The following is an 11307-nucleotide window of genomic DNA, read 5'->3' on the forward strand; positions in this document are numbered from 1 at the left end:
TGACATACCTTGCATTTAAACGGTATCTGTTCGTAATCCAGCTGCTGAATATGACTCCAGTCGTCCACTTTTAACATTATTGCTTCCGGCAGTCCTCGACCAAGGTCCACTTCAACGCATATCCTAGCACAGGCTTGCATGTTGTCCTTGGGCTCGCTACGATCGATGTATTTGCCGACAGCGTTTCCTATGGCTCGCACCGACTCATCTCCCCAGCAGTGAAGAGGCAAGTGAGGGAGACGGACCCAGACTGGCACAACATTGGGGATATCCAGTTCCGGATCGAAGTCCGGGGTCCATTTGTTGAGGTAGAGACCCCTGGAATCCATGAAGTATGGTCCGTTTCTAAATATCAGATCCTTGTCTGCTTTGGTTTCGAAATGGAATGTATAATACCCTCTTCCGCAAAATTTGATCGAAATCTTCCCTGAGATCTTGTCCAACCAATTTCGTTCGACCCATTTCTGAACTGTTCTTGGCGAAGGCCAGAGGCCTGTGAACTGACCTATAAGACCTTTTTCTGCAAGAGAAATTGCTGCCATGCGAGGGAGGGTTGGAGGCAGCAGAACTTCCTGGAGAATGTCAAGCTTTTTCACAAATTTCGAAGTTGCTGGCTTGGGTTGCTGAGGAGGGAGTGATTTGATCAGATCCGAGAAAGCTCTTTGAGGATCGAGGTCCTCCTGTGGCTGATCCGGAGGGGCCATGGCAGGGGCCAAGGCCCAGAACGCGTTGATGCGCTGCAGGTATCATCCTAGGGCCGGTGCACGCTACCAGCAGAGTGAAGGTGATCCTGATTGAATAATGTAAGTGTTTATTTTCTCTGTTTTAAAACTTATAATCTTAAATAATTCTTAAGTCCCTGACCCTGTATGGTTTCAACAGTTCCTTCATAGTTTCAGTGACATAAGTCCTTCAAGTTAGGTTTTCATTATTAAATCTTGTTATTCATGGATTTTTTTTTAAATCTCTAAGTTCTATACTAAAGGTTTCTAACAAAAGCTCCTCATTTACCTATAATAGGTTCATTATTTAGGACCCTACCCAAGATTTTTCAACATTGAACAATAGTTATTCCTTTCCACGTAAGCACTTTGTTAATACCGCATTCCCATTCACAGATATAAAATGAAAGGAGGTTGAAGTTGATTGATAGTTGTTATGACTACTTGTCTATGGCTTATTAGAAATAGTGTTTAGCATACTCATCGTTGAGATATGTAGCTAGTTTAAAAATTTAATCTATAAAAGTAACATTTTGTATTTTAGACAATTTTAAGTTAGTTTTGACTCCATAGTACACTCAAATGGAAATTTTTTGGATTCATTCCTATATCAAAACACTTCGTATTCATTTTCATGAAACTGGGGTTCTTAAACCCGTAAGTCATGCTTGAATAATGTATATGTCTGAAGCAAGTGATTGGAATATACCATTGTTGGGTGCCATAAATAATAGGTTAATGTACCAACATTTAATATGTTAATCCTGAGTTTCGTAAGCTTCGATGTGCAACACAGTAAATGCCAGAAGAAGGCCTCATGGATTTGAAAAATCACTCTATCTAACTAGGAAATATTTTTAATCTACTCTTTCAGGCTTCTACAAACAATTCAATTCCATAATCCTAATGGAATAATTTAGATTAAAAAAAAAAAAAAAACAACAAAAAAAAAAACAAAAAAAAAAAAAAAACAAACAAACAAACCCTAGATAATGATCATTGTGGTTTCTTGACTCTAACTCCTTATTGGGCTAAGAAAAATTTAAGTACTATCTCAGTTTTCCAGAGGACAGGGGAAATTAGGAACCCAGGTGATCTTCACACCTTCAAGGCAATAGAAAACAAAGAACCTATTCATAACTCCCTATTGGGTTGAGCAACCTTGAAGTCTATGTCATTTATCTAGGGGACAAGGGCTATAGGTCTCATTGCAAGGCTAAGACATACAAATATTCAAGCTGGAAATTCATTTTGGAAACAATATTAAACCATCAAATAGAAAACTAAAGCTAAGAACAAATCTGTCCTAATTTCTTCCTAGATACCTTGCTACAAATATCTTATATTTCTAGGGTAAATATCATCTGAAAGGAAAAAGGCAACCTACGTTTGTTTTAAGACTTAATGATTGTTACAAATTGTGTACTCCAATTCTCATTGTTGACACTATTATCATGTTCAAAACAAAGAGCACAAGTGTAGAAACAAGGAGCATGAGTATCGAGATCCAAAAGATTAACTCAATAGTTAATAGAGAATGTGTGTAGATATATAAATTTTAACACAAAGACTCTACCTTATGTCACCAAAAATATGTAGATCAGAAAATATCATAAGTCCATGTGCCAGTGAAGAAAGAAAATATGATTACAATGACTTCCTTGCATCAACTTGAAAGAGGGTTATTTGATCAACAAAAAAGGATTGTAAGTAAACAAACCATACATATCTCCCTTATAATCTTTATATATCCATTCACACAGAAACTCTGAACAAATTACAATGGAACCCCTTCAATCTATGATTGATCCCAAATTTAGTAGTCTTTCCTCAAATGTAGAAGTTTAGACTATATGTGGATTTTGTGTCTTATAAAATATTCAACTCATAAAAGCATGTCAGAATCTTGTCCAAAGACAATAGGAGACCATTGATATGATAAAGGGGCATTAAGAAGGATACCAATAATTCATTGATAAGCTCGTATCTTAACCAAGTCTGAAGATTATAAAAGGTATCACATGTGGAATTCTTCATATACTTCACGACCAAATCACACCCTATTCACACATTGAAGGAATATCACTGCAAATAAATCAAAGCAATGAATCTTTGCGATATCTAAAACAATCAAGCTTGAATGGAAACAATCCACACATCAGACCTTTAAATCAATTCACATGCACTCAAAGCTATATATAAGAGCATAGAATAAATAGGGAACATAGGAAAAATGTGTTGGGTTGGTGGGCCCAAGCCAATCAACTCATTGTCCTTGGGAAAATTGAATCATAAACTTCAGCAAAATCAAAGAAAATAAATATATAAACTTTGCATCAACTTAGTATTAGAAACCTGAAGTCTGTTACATGAAAATGTGATAGAGTAGAGTTTAATCCCAGTAGTCACCACATGGGATCATTCCACTATCTTGAAACAATAATGAAATCTCTCCTTTAGCAAGCCTTTTTTACCTACCCCCACTCCCATTACAAAGTCTAATATTTATAGGAAGATCCCAACTATGGATAAAACCAATGCCTCTGATTTCATGGACCAAAGATCAATCAACATATACATTTTTAGGGTTCTAATATGATTTGAATCCTCATAAAGAGAAAAAGTATCCTTGGCTTGGAACGAAATAATAAGTTGTATCTTGATAGATTAAATAAACACAAATCACAAAGTTCCATTCCATATATGTTTCCTCTGACTCGCAAGATTTGGAAAAAATTCAAGAATAGCCAAATACGCTACCATATATGGTTAACTAACAAATCATAAAACTCCCAACCATATCTCGTTTCATCTCATTCATAGGAATGGGATCGAAGATTTCAAGTTGTTGACGCACTGGCAAATGAACAGTTGATGAGCTGGAAAAAATATTACTATTCACCATGCATGAGGATATGTTGTATATAGAGGGAAGTTTGACCAAACCTTTGATTGTGGTTTCATGCTTCTTCTTGAGGATCTGGGTGCAGTTGGAACAACAAAAAACCATCCCGGGCCTCTGTTTTACAAAACCCATGTGCTCAATTCTCATCATGGTAGCTAGACATATGAGAAACGATAAGGTAGGAACATGAATTGCATTGTGTGAATAGGAATTGAATTGAGTGAACAAGAATCCTTCACTTAGCAAAGGGACCGATCCTCTACATTTTCTATCATTAGTAACATCTTATGTAAATATTAGTAAAACAGTGAAAGCAAAGGAAATATACTAAATAATTAATAAATTACCTCATCATACTCAAGTTTAAGATAACAGCCCAAATATGTGCAAAATCATGATGATAATGGTAAGAAATAGGTAAAATCATAAGTAATCATAGGGAAAAATGGTGTATGAAACTACATCAAAATGGAGGCTCAGGTTATGTGTATTTTATTTATGTGATTTTTCTTGTATATTATGGCTTACCTTAGTATGAATTATTGAATGTGTGATTTTTCTTTTATTAAATTGGTACTTCAACATTCCAACAAAAACTCCTCTCTTTAAGCTCCTTGACTATATTCAAAATTCAGAATTCTTTTTCAATAAACTTAGTGCAGACAAGGTAGCTCTTGGGTACTTGTACCTATGAATTTATGCAACTAATTCTCAACAATATTGTAACACACTAAGTATTAGTGTATACAATAGAAAGTTATTACAAAGGTTATCCCTCCATAATAACTTTCAAACATGTAGAACTTAAATATTTTCTTTATACAAAAAAATATCTATCTTTACTTTGTTTACTATGATCTATACATGTATTCATACTTTAGTTTATGTGAGTAGCCACATTCAATCATAAGAACTATTGGATATGTATTGTTGTATACCAATCATTGTTTTCCTTTCTCTTATTCACTACATATTCCTTTCCCTATTCATTCTTTATGCAGATAAACACATTAAATGATCACTTCTTAATACATGCATTCATTCTTAGTTTTATTTCATAAAACTATACACATTCATGCTTATGTCACTATCAAAAAACTACATGCTTTCATGCTTAGTTTACTATCAAAGAACTACATGCATTCTTGAAAATTATTGATTGCATGTTACTACATGTTAGATGTATTTATTTTATCAATTATCTATATACTTTATTCATATTAAGTATCATTGATAACAAAACAACTACAATTAAGCTTCTTTTTACTTATATCAACAATATGGACACTTGAAAATATTGTAGGAATAAGCACATTCCTCCCAATGAGTGAATTGAAAATAAGCAATTTCCCTCGAGCCTCAAGCTTCTCTACTGTTAATAAATTATTTATTTTCTACTGGTATTTTCCTCCTCCCCCACATAGACTTTGGTAGTGCCCTACCTTTCAATGTATGTTCTTTTATATCTTATCCTAGGATTTTCACTAGATTCTCTTCCTTAGTATTCATCATGCATTTCTCTCCAGCGATGCTATTTATCCCCTTTCACCCAACATAACCTCTCTCTCCAACAATGTTGCTCTTGGTGGTCATTATTCCTCTAGGAAACTTAGGGGATCATGGGAGGTTATACATGTGACAATTCCCACCTTTTTGTCCACTATTTATGCCTCTAACTACCTAAAATAGTTATTGACAGCAAAGCAACTTGATTACTCACATGCTAGTTCCCACAATATTTCTAAGAAAATGCAATATTTTATTTATAAAAACACATACATATTTACACTTGTCCTTAAAAAATTTCAAATTAGGTCTTGACCTCATGGGCATTGTATCTAACTTAAATATTTACAAGTAAACATAACACCATAAAATCCTGCAAAAGTAATTGCAACATGGGTATTACATTTCCCCTCTCATTAATTTAAATGTCGTACTCAATGTTTTCATTGCACTCATCACTTCTAAAAGAGCGAAGGAAATGCTTCTCACATTTTCTCTTCCATCTCCTAGGTGGCCTCCTTGGGACAAAAGTGCTTCCATTACACTTTAACCTGGACGATTACTAGATTTTGTAGTATAAATTTCCCTCTTGTCTGAAATTCATAGCATCTTTACATGAATTCACCTTTCAGTTCAACTTGTATCACATTCCAATCAATGATATGATTTGGATCATGAATATATTTCTTTAAAATTGATACATGAAATACATTATGCACTTTTATGTGGGCTGGTAGTGCTAGTTGGTAAGCCACTCGTCCTACTTTGACTAGTATTTCAAATGGCCCACAGAACTTGGGTGCTAACTTAGCATAGGTTCTTGGTCTCAATGTGCTATTCTTTGGTCTGACTTTGATATAAACATGTTCCCCCACATTGTATTCATTGTGAATCCTCTTCTAATCGATATAACTCTTTTGTCAGTCTTAATTTGATCTTACCTTTCTAACCACCTACTCCATATCTTTTAAGAGATCAAGTCCTAGAACTAGTCTATCCTCTAGTTGACTCTAGCTCAATGGAGTATGGAATTTCCATCCATAAGGGACTTTAAAAGGAAATTTTTTTAGATATGCCTGATAACTTTTATTATATGAAAATTCAACCAGGTGTAAGTAAGCCTCCCATTTAGTGGGTTGATCCATTACATACATGTGAATCATGTCTCCAAGGATTTGGTTAGTTTTTTTAGTCTGTCCATCAGTTTGGGGATGGAAAAGAGTATTGGAATTCAACTGTGTACTTGATCTTGTGAAAATTCCCTTCCAAAAATTTGATGTGAATTTGAATCACATCTCTATCAGAAATGATTGTTTTGGTACACTATGAAGTCTGAATATTTCCTTCGGCTATGTAAAGAACTTTAAACATGGACTTCACTGTTATAAAATGGGTTCCTTACACAGTTTATCAACTACCACCATGGTAGACTCATATTTTCTTCCGATTTTGGGTAATCTCGTAATAAAACCTAAAGAGATAATTTCCCATTTCAACTTAGGAAAAGGGATTTAATAACCCAATAGGATGTTAGTGTTCCACCTTAACCTTGACATTCCAACCATTTTTCTAAATACTCAACCAAGTCTACTTTCATTCCTCGCTAATAAAATCATTTTCTAAGTTTTGTGATAAGTTTTTGATAGCCTGGATGAACTTAAAAAGGTTTCTTATGATGTTCATGTAGAATCAATTGTTTGATTTTATGTACATTTGGAACATAAATTAAACTTTTGAAAGTCAATAAATCATCGCTATTTAGAGCATAATCTAATTTTTCTATTGGGCCAACTTCATTTAACAATTTTTCTTGCTTTTTTCTATATTCTTGATCTTCTAAGGCCACAATTTTGATTTGTTCAATAAGATTCATTTTAATACTGCTAGTAGAGATCCCACAGATATGATTTAAACTTCTACTTAATGCATATGTAATTTTGTTCTCTTTTCCCTTGATGTGTTTGATTTCAAAATCAAATTCACCAAGGAAGTCCATCCACCTTCCTTGCCTTGCATTTAAATCTAGTTGACTAAAGTAATTATTTTCATGCCCATTTAGCTTCCTAGATTCGTAAGTTATAACATGCTTATATTGCATTAACACTCCACCTAATGCTTCTAAACACACATCTGTACACACTATATATATTTAATAAGGTACAAAATCTTGAGTATGGGAGCTACAATTAGCAAATATTTGAACCGATCAAATATTTCTTGATGTTTTTGGGTCCTGGTAAATGTAACTCCTTTCTTTTGTAAGGATGTTATAGGATAGGTCAACTTGGAGAAACCTTCAATAAATCTACATTAATAACCTGTAATTATCATAAAGGATTTGATGTTAGCTACATATTTAGGAATAAACTATTTAAGGATTTCCTTGAACTTTCTAGGGTCTACCAGAATTCCTTCTTTGGATATTACATGCCCCAAATATTGAATCTAATTTTGATAAAAACTCACATTTACTAAATTTGGCATATAGTTGATGCTCTCTTAGTGTTTGCAATACTATTCTTAAGTGTTGTTCATGCTTTTTTGGTGTCTTTGAATAAACTAGAATTCCATCAATGTAGATCAATACAAATTTATCTAATTACTTGCTGAAAACATTGCTCATTAGACACATATTAAATATGGTTGGGGAATTTTTGAGGCCAAAAGGAAGCACAACGAACTTATAATGGCCATATCCAGTTCTTAAAGCAATATTACTAATATCCTCATATTTAATTATGGCTTGGTAGTAATCATATCTCAAATCTATCTTAGAGAAAATTGTTGCTCCCCTTACTTGATCAAATAGATCATCAATTCTAGGTAAAGTGTATTTATTCTTGATTATCAACTTATTCAGATGTCTATAATCAATACATAATATAAGAGTACCATCCATTTTTCTTACAAAAAGTATTAGAGCTCTGCAATATGAGACACTTGGTCTGATATACCCCTTTTCCAACAATTTCTGAAGTTACATTTTTAACTCAGTCAACTCTGGTACACTCATCCTATAAGGTGCTCTTGACAATGGTGTTTCCATGGGTACTAATTCAATCGTAAAATCAATCTCTTCTTGGTGGTAACTTATGAATTTAATTTGAAAAAAACCCTTCAATTTCCACACAACTACAAAATCATCCAAAGTCTTTGCTTTGTTTTTCTATTTTAAATATTCCACCTATATTGTAAAGAGTTTATATCCCTTCCTTGCACTTCTTTATCCCTTCCTTGCACTTCTTTTTAATTGTAAGGTTGATATTTGTCTTGTTGAGATTGGTGTGGGTATACTTCTAATGACATGTACTACACCCTCATTATTGATACAAGTAATAATCTTTTCTAGGAAGTTAATGATATCTTTATACTTTTCTAGCCAATCCATTCCCACTAACACATCATATGATCGTAAAGGTAGGATACTCAAATTAATTTATGTTTTCAACCCATTTACATTAATATAATTGTCCCTAACTAAATTGGTAATCTTCTTTTTTGTATGAGTTGCTAGTTGTACCAGCTAGGAGTTTTTATCTTTTTCCATTTTCAACTTACATTTGTCCACTATTTTTGGACTAAAAAGCTTAAACTAGCTCTTGGATCTATTAAAATTGACACTTCAAGGGTACTCTTTCCTTTTCATCGGCTCTTTTACCATTTAGATCAATTTATTTGGATCATGTTTGTGACTAAGTATTTTGCTGGTTAATGTTCTTATTGAATTTTATATTTTGATGATTATTGATAGAATTATTAAAAGAAGAGGGTTTGAATCCTTTATTCCCTTGCATAAATCTATCCTTATTATTATTTTTCCAAGGTCTTGACTCATTGTTTATTTTCTTAGATTGTTGGTAACATATTCTGGCCTTTCGGATAGTTTTATACATTGTCTTGGGGTTGTCATACTTGATCTTGTCTTTGAAGGCAAGAGGTAAACAACTAATGAATTTCTAAATTTTAGCTTTCTCCTTGAAATTGTATGGTACATATCACAAGAGATGGGTGAATTTAGTGACCAATTTATCCATGGTCATTTACCCAATCTTTAATTCATGGAGCTCATTAGATCTATCATCATGATAAATTTTTGTTAGATATTTTCATTTGAAGTGTTTTTGAAACTCCTCCCAAGTCATTATTATCTTCTATATTATGTATAGTTCTAATCTCTTCCCACCACAAGGATGACTTACCTTGTAGTTGGTAAGTGGAAAATATGGCTTTCAAATTACTGGGATATTCATATACCTGAAAATATTTATTCGTGTTTAAAATCTGTGCTTCAACTCCCTCCTCTGATTAACCATCAAATATTAGAGGTTTAATCTTCTTAAAATCTCCCTGTACTTCTTTTTGTTTGTTCACTGATTAGGTGATACTAATGGTATCTTGGTTGAACTATGTCCAATTCCTTCTTGATCTTTAGGTTTAGGAGACTCACTCTCGTTTGCATTGTACTTATCCTTCTTTCTGATAGATTCCTCCTTATCTACATCATTTGAAGTATGTCTTACTGTTTTATAATTTGTTTTCTAGTTAGGATTTTTATGATTTTTTCCAGGTCAACACTAACTTTCAACAGTGTTTCATTATCTACTCTAATGCTTGCTAGTTCTTCTTTCATACCCTTCACAATCTCTAACAACTCTATTGTGTGTGATTACACTTCACCACTCAGTGATACCAAAAGTTCCTTTCCATTCAGGTCTTGTAGATGGTTCCGTCATTATTGTTCTTTACTTTTCTCCTTACTGTGTAAAACAAAGCATTTATTCTATTAATTCTAGTTGTGATTTGACTCATAGGGCTCAGTGTTGTAAGCTGCCTCTTTGATACCACATGTAATGTCTCTCCAGATTACACACTATTTATTTCATATTTCATATTTTTCATATTTCTTCTAATTATTTCAATGTTGACATATTGTCATTAGTACAATCATAGTATTGGGTGTGGACCCTGAGTATCTTCCTAAGTGTTCAAAGGTTTTTTGTTTCATCCGTGTTGGATCCATGTTCCTAATCGGGTGGAAACACTGCCCATATGGTCACCGCCAGGGGGGTCTGGGGGATGACAATGATTTAATGAGCCCCTCCGGCGGGGGTTTAGGGGTAGTTCCCCTGAAGCTAAAAATAGATGAAAAATATTGTAATTTTGTAGTCAATTTGGGTTGTTCATTAGGCAGATGATGTGACGGTAGAAGTTACGTTAATTTAGGGTTTTTTTCCCTATAAGAAAACACTCGGTTTATGTGAGGGAATTGTATTGCAGTTGCGTATAATTATTTTGAGTGAGAAAAAGAGAGGAGACGGTGTGAGAACAAAGAGGAAATTATAATGGATCTACTGTAGTTTGTATCTCTTCATTTTGTTGGATAATATAAAAGGAAGAATTGGTTGTTTCTTCGTGGACGTAACCCAAATTGGATGAACCACATATATCTATGTCTCTCTTGTTTTATGCATTTTTTCGTTTGTGTTTCCGCAATATTTTATGTGTTTCATTGCTCTGTTAATTAATTTAAAACATATAACAAAGTTACTCTTAATCAATAGTCCTTCTCTAGTTGCATAGATTTATCTATAATTTTTACAAAAACTTTACCTAATTTAGCCTCCTGTTGTCACCTAGTTGAAGATCTCATTTCCTGATGATTAAACAAATATTTTCAATAAACATATAGAGTTTATTACTTTTTAAGTAAGGTTTTATAAGTGTTCCCAATTGACACTCACGAATATAGGATCAATTTTCCACCCTGGTTCTAAATCTAAATTTAAAAAGGTAAATTACATCTATATGTTGTAAAAAGAATGGGATGCAAGTCCTTATCCTTAGGTTTCTTAACATCTAAAACAACTTTGACTATCTATGCTACCACCAACGTGATTTGGTAAGGTACTTTGCCTTAATTAATAAAAATATTTGATATTATGAAGGGAAATCCTTCTATTAATTCCATGGTCATTCAAACGTAGGACATATTACCATTACTCATACTTTATAAATCATATTAACCACCAATCCCTCATGCCATATGTTACAGAACCCCTCTGCATAATCCATAACCTCTGATACTTATGAATTTACATTCAAATTATTAGACCATACTCGACCCCTTTTCACAATTCATACATGGAGTTACTTTGTGTGGGGGTCCTCTTACCT

This window comes from Pinus tabuliformis, chromosome 7 (assembly GCF_031772625.1).
Source record: "Pinus tabuliformis cultivar Carrire ecotype Pingquan chromosome 7, CPIR1, whole genome shotgun sequence".
Lineage (NCBI taxonomy): Eukaryota > Viridiplantae > Streptophyta > Pinopsida > Pinales > Pinaceae > Pinus > Pinus tabuliformis.